The sequence below is a fragment of the Trichechus manatus genome, unplaced genomic scaffold (genome assembly GCF_000243295.1).
Source record: "Trichechus manatus latirostris isolate Lorelei unplaced genomic scaffold, TriManLat1.0 scaffold00216, whole genome shotgun sequence".
Taxonomy (NCBI): domain Eukaryota; kingdom Metazoa; phylum Chordata; class Mammalia; order Sirenia; family Trichechidae; genus Trichechus; species Trichechus manatus.
The window spans coordinates 2,868,570-2,875,011 of NW_004444152.1; the positions used below are offsets into that span (position 1 = coordinate 2,868,570).

General features: G+C 40.7%; 1 pseudogene; it reads right to left on the reverse strand.

Annotated features, from left to right (window-relative positions):
• Positions 1-217: 217 nt before the first annotated feature.
• LOC111822842 (ret finger protein-like 3) lies at positions 218-5,134 on the reverse strand (annotated as a pseudogene).
• Positions 5,135-6,442: the final 1,308 nt, after the last annotated feature.

Here is a 6,442-nt window from a genome sequence, read left to right on the forward strand (position 1 = left end):
GACATATTCATTGGAACAGAAATATAAACATAAGGCCCAAAGAAGACAACCAGAACACCTAACAACTGACGTTTTTCCTAACTAATCTACTTCATCTTTATGAGTCCTCAGATGTTCTATATTTTTCTGCTATAACTTTGTACCAAGAGGAAGTTTAAACACAAGCACAAAGGGATTTTCTAGAAACGTTTCTGTGGTCATGATTTATTTGCCCTGCTCAGATACACTGGAATACTGACAGGAAACTTGTTGACAGTGCTGAATTCATCACAGGTGAGACTCTCAGGATGCCTTGATCATTGTTAATTGGATTTGAAAGATCAAAAATTGTGTGCAGTGGCTCTGCAGCAGACATTTTTGTAAATGTGAAGATATGGAGTCCATGGCTAATGTCACAACAACAACAAAAACTTTTCCAATATCCATATCCAGGAAAATCTCCACTTGGCATAAGCAGGGTTAAATGGCATCTCACTGGCTGAGTAAACCTGTTAATTTCTCACACCCACAGTCCAGAAGCCAAGTTCTGAAGACAGTAGAATAGTCCCTTGTTAACTAACAGATTCTTTGCAAACACCCAGATCCCATTCTTGACTTGTTCCCACGCCACCTCCCAGTAATGGTGGCCAGAGGTGAACTAAGGGAGCCCAGGACACACATGGAGTATTTGAATCTCTCAGTAAACTTCTTCTGATTCTGTTTGAAATACCCACATCAGATGTACCTCAGGTCTTCAGAAATGATGAAGTGGTTGTTCGCTGTGCCAATGTCTAAGGTCACTTCCACTGTGGAGAGAAAAATAAGTATCTCAGAAAATACACAGAATACAGGCCTTTTCTTTATTTCTACTGCAAAGGTCCAAATACCTTGTTCATTTTCATGTCTTTAGTTCTACTCAGAATATTGCTAGGGAGACTTCTGTGTCTTCCTGACTAGGAAAATTTTAATACATTGAATGAATGAATATAATTGCAACTATAAGTGTTTCTTATTCATAGTAGGACTTCTTTTTATATCATTTGATCAAGGAGTTTTCTTCTGTTTAGTGCTTAAGATTCATGAGGGCAAAAATCATGACTGCTGTTGGCTCTCAGAATTATTCTTTCAATTAACACAAAACACGTGTCAAAATGTAGAAATATCTTAGATAATTTTAATGACAGAAATAATTTTACTTATTGTAGAATAATACTGAAATAATAGCATTGGAATTTGCTTTGCAATTTGCTTACCCAGTTAGTGTTGTAGACTAGCACTTGCTTTCCATGCTAGGAGACCTGAGACGAGATGCCTATTCCCTGGGGAGTCAAGGTAGAAGAATGTGTTCCTGTGTGTTTGAGTGGGGACGTGTTTGGATCTTGGCAGCAGCTGAGTCCCAGAATTCACATGAAGTAGTGCTGAGAGAGGCAGGAAACTTGTTGTGTGCCGTCATGTTGATTTCAACTCACATCTCTAGCTGGCCCTACTTGTCAGGGTGGAATTACAGAACAGTGGTTCTAATCTATACTCGGGGTTGAGAATAACTGTTGCTTGGGGATCATAAACATTTTAGGTGTCATAACTCAGGTAATTCCCATCATTAATGGAGAAACTTTTTTTTTTTTAATTGTACTTCAAGTGAAGGCTTACAGAACAAATAGTTTCTCATGAAACAGTAGTACACATATTGTTTTATGACATTGGTTAACAACCCCACAACATGTCAACCCTCTAACTTCTCAACCTTTTTTTTTTGGTGAAAATACACATAGCCAAAGATACACCATTTCAAAAATTTCTACATGCACAGTTCAGTGACATTGACTACGCTCTTCCAATAGTGCTGCTATTCTCACTTAAGATGAAGGCTTACAGAACAAAATAGTTTCTCATTTAACAGTTACTATACATGTTGCCCTATGACAATGGTTAACAATCTCACAACACATCAACAATATCCTTACTCTACCTTGGGTTCCCTATCACCAGCTTCCTTGTCCCCTTCTGTCTTCTGGCCCTTGGCACTGGACTACTGTATCTCATTAGTCCCATTTGGTTTTACGGGGCTGTCCACTCCCAGGCTGAATGGTAAACCTCGGAGATAACCTCTCCACTGAGCTAAAAGGGTGTCTGGGGGCCATACTCTCGGGGTTTTTCCAGTCTCCTTTAGGCCAGTAAATCTGGTCGTTTTTTGGAAGTTAGAATTATGTTCTACATCCTTCTCCAGCTCTGTCCAGAACCCTCTGATGTGATCCTGGTCAGAGCAGTCAGTGGTGGTAGCCAGGCACCATCTAGCTGTACTGGACTCAGTCCGGTGGAGGCCTTGGTAGCTGTGGTCCATTAGTCCTTCAGACTAATCTTTTCCTTGTATCCTGTTCTCTTCATTCTCCTTTGCTCCCGAAGGGATGAGACCAGTGGAGTATCTTAGACGGCCGCTCACAGGTTTTTAAGACCCCAGACACTGCTCACCAAGGTAGAATGTAGAACATTGTCTTTATAAACTGTATTATGCCAGTTGAGCTAGATGTTCCCCGAGACCATGGTCCCCACAGCCTTAATGGAGAACCTTTTGACCACTTACTTTTTCCAGGGCCCTTTTTACATTGGGTTCATGTTGTACGGACTCCTTACTTTGGAACTTCAGCATGCTTGGGTTCAGGTGTAGATTAGTTCTCAGGTGGGGATCCAGTTCCTTGATCTTGGAAATCAATTTCCCCAGCTGACAATTCGACCTGATGTCATTCTTCTGAGAGACCACAGGGCAGAAGGGATACAAATCCATAGCAAGAGCTGAGAGGTTGAAGAATTAAATGGGGGAAATTAAGTTCAACATCTGGTAGAGCTGGAAAACTATGATTTGGTGAAGGAAATTGAAGACTATGTCATTCTTCTTCCTGGATATTGGAAATATAAGTTCTGTTGAGTGCCCCTAGAGCAGAGGGCCCAGGGTCCTGAAGTGCATACACTGGGCCTGGCATGGAGTTGGTCTCAGAACAACACTTGCCGAATTAACCAGTTATTCCCCAGATCCTGCTCTCCCCTATCGGCCCTTTGTAGAAATCTGAGAAGTAAAAAGGAAACTACAGAAGAAAGCACTCACCTCTCCTCTGCTAGCTTCTCCCCTGGCTCCAGCTGCTTCCACTGGCCGCTCAGGTCTGAACTGAAATCCCCAGATGTGAGGCTTTTATATACAGGGTACCTCCTCCCACCTAGTCACTTCCTGCCTCTCTTCTTTAATTCAATCTGATTTTGATTTCATTCTGGCATAAATGGGATTTTTACTGATGACATAGAGAGGTTATCATGAGCAATGTAGATCATTTTATCTTGAGAGTGATTTATTATTAATATGGACAAATATTGCCATGACATCATCTGGATTAGATCATAAGTATTATGTCGATTAAGATTTTAAAAGCAAAATATTTGACATCAATATTAATCCTCATGATTGGGGCTAGTTTGAAATAGCTTTTGCTCACAAAAGCAAAACTTTCTCATATTTAGATTAAGAAAATAAATTAAAGCTACTCAGAAGTCTTTGAAAAATCACACTTACTAGATCACAGTCATTTCTCAAAATGGCTTTTCCTCCCTGACTGTGAAGATCTGTATTTAGCAGTTTGTTGAATAAACCCAAAAACTGCCCCCTAAACTCACCCAGTGAAGGTCCTGTTGTTTGCTAGTTACAGTATCAAAACTAAAGATATTTTTTATAATCTTACTATTTCCCTTACATCACAACTTTTGAAAAATGAGATACAATTCTTTTAAAGAAAAATCTTCAACAAGTTTCCTCTTAATTTTAGGTGATCAGGAAGTCCCAGTGTGCCGCTCCACTACTAGCCAAAAGGTTGGCAGTTCAAGCCCACCCAGAAACCCCTAGAAGACAGCCTTGAAAACCCTATGGAGCAGTTCTACTCTGCACACATGGGGCCACCATGAGTCAGAGTAGACTCGACAGCAAGAAACGACAACAATGACATAGGCGATCAGAGTTTGAAGAGTGAGAATGAAAAGCTGGGAGATGGCGAGGGGGGCTACAAGGAGGAAGAGACTACATTTAGGTGATTAAATTAAATTGTGTTTCATTTAAATGTCTTGCATTTCCATGGTAATCTTTGCCGGTTTTTTTCTGGATACTACGATAAATTCGGATCCAAAGCAAAGACATTCCCAGCTCTCAAGGACCATTGTCTCTTTAAGTTAAACTGAAAAACACATTTTCTAAAAATGCTGTGTAATATTTTATTGGAAATCCTTTCATGTTTCATTTTGTTGTTGTTGATTCAAAAACCAAAAACCAGTTGCTGTCGACTCCATTCCCACTCATAGCGACCCCATAGCACAGAGTAGAACTGTTCCATAAGGTTTCCAAGGAGTGGCCGGTGGATTCAAATTGCCGACCTTTTGGTTAGCAGCCGAGTTCTTAACCACTGTGCCACCAGGGCTCCTTTTATTGATTAGGAGCTATAATAATGTTATTTATATATGTAGAGTCCCTGGGTGGTGCAACTAGTTAAAGTGCAAATGGTTGAAGTGTTTGGCTGCTAACTCAAGGCAACCCTACAGGACAGGGTAGAACTGCCGCATAGAGTTTCCAAAGCTGTAAATCTTTACAAAAGCAGACTGCCACATCTTTCGCCCATGGAGCTGCTGGTGGGTTTGAACCAAAGAACTTTCAGTTAGTAGCTGAGTGCTTAGCCACTGTGCCACCAGAATTTGCTCTCTATCTACTTATCTGTCCATCTATCTATCCATCAATCTCTCCATCTATCACTCTCTGTCTACCTACCTATTCATTCATCCATCCATCCATCTATGTACGTATTTACCTATGTATGTATCTATGTATTTATCTATGTATCTATCGATCTATCCATCCATCCTTCCATCCACCTACCCGTCCATCTGTCCTTCCATCCGTCAGTCCATCTGTCTATCTGTCCACTCGTCCACCCACCCACCCACCTGCCTACCTACCTACCTATCTATCCATCTACCTACCTACCTATGTAAATACCTATCTATGTATCTATCTATCCATGTATCTGTGTTTCTGTCTATGTATCTATCTATCTGTGTATCTATTGATCCATCCATCCACCCGTCAACCTGTCCACTCACCTGTCCGCCAGTCCATCCATTGATCCATCGATCCATCGATCCATCCATCCATCCATCCATCCATCCATCTATGTAGAGTCTCTGGGTGGTACAAATGGTTAAATTGCTTGACTGCTAACTGAAAGGTTGGAGGCTGGATTTCCCCAGGAGCACCTCAGAAAAAGTCTGGCGATCTACTTCTGAAAATCAGCTGTTAAAAACCCCATGGAGCACCGTTCTACTCTGACATGCAGGGGTTACCATAATTTGGAATTGACTGGAAGGCAACTGCTTTTTTTTTTGGTGGAATCTTAATTTCTTATTATATTAATGAGTTAGATTTACTTTATAACTACTTTTACAATGCTTTCACATTTCTGTGAGTTTTCTTGTGTTTGTAGTTTCATTGATTCTTTCTTATGGAGGATTGATCCCAATGTGTTTTCCATTTATTTTAAGCAGATCACGAGCAGAGGTTATATTCCCTTTAGTACCACCAGGTGATCTCAGTTACAGAAAAGACCAACCCCAGAGGTTTGATTTTACCTCTAGTAGGCTCCCCATAGCTACCTAGGTTGCTATGAGTGGAAATCAACTTGGCAGCACCTAACAATAACAAGACTTCCCTAGAAGGTCCATAGGTGGTGCAAATGGTTAAGAACTCAGCTGCTAAATGAAAGGCTGGAGGTTCGAGTCCAGCCAGAGTTTCCTCAGAGAAAGGCCTGGCAATCTCTACTTCTGAAAAATCAGCCATTGAAAACCCTATGGGGCACAATTCTACTCTGACACACACGGGGGCACCATGAGTTCACCATGAGTTCTTTAAGTCCACTTGATGGCAGCTGGTGGTATGGCTCTTATGCAGGAAAGAGAGTCTTTGTTGTATGAAAAATCATACTGGAGAAATTTAGCATAGTGTGTGCTATATCTAACAGTTTGTTCTAAGTTAGTTCAGAAAAATACAAATGATAATCGCATAGTAGATAGAGAACAAAGGGGATGGAGCAAATGAGGTAACATGTTAAGAGTCGAGGCATTTGGGTAAGAAGGATATGAAACTTTTTGTAATACTCTTGCAATATTTTTATATATTTGAAATTATTTCAAATCACTTTTTAAACATTAATAAACTTCAAACCCCACTACCATCAAGTCAATTTCAATTCATTGTGATCCTATAGGACAGTGTAGAACTGCCACATAGGGTTTCTTTACAGAAGCAGACTGCCACATTTTTCTCCCACGGAGCGGCTGTTGTGTTTGAATCATCGATGTTTCAGTTAGCAGCTGAGTACATTAATCACTGCGCCGCCAGGGCTCCTTATTAATCCTACTCCTCACTTATTGGCTATCTCAT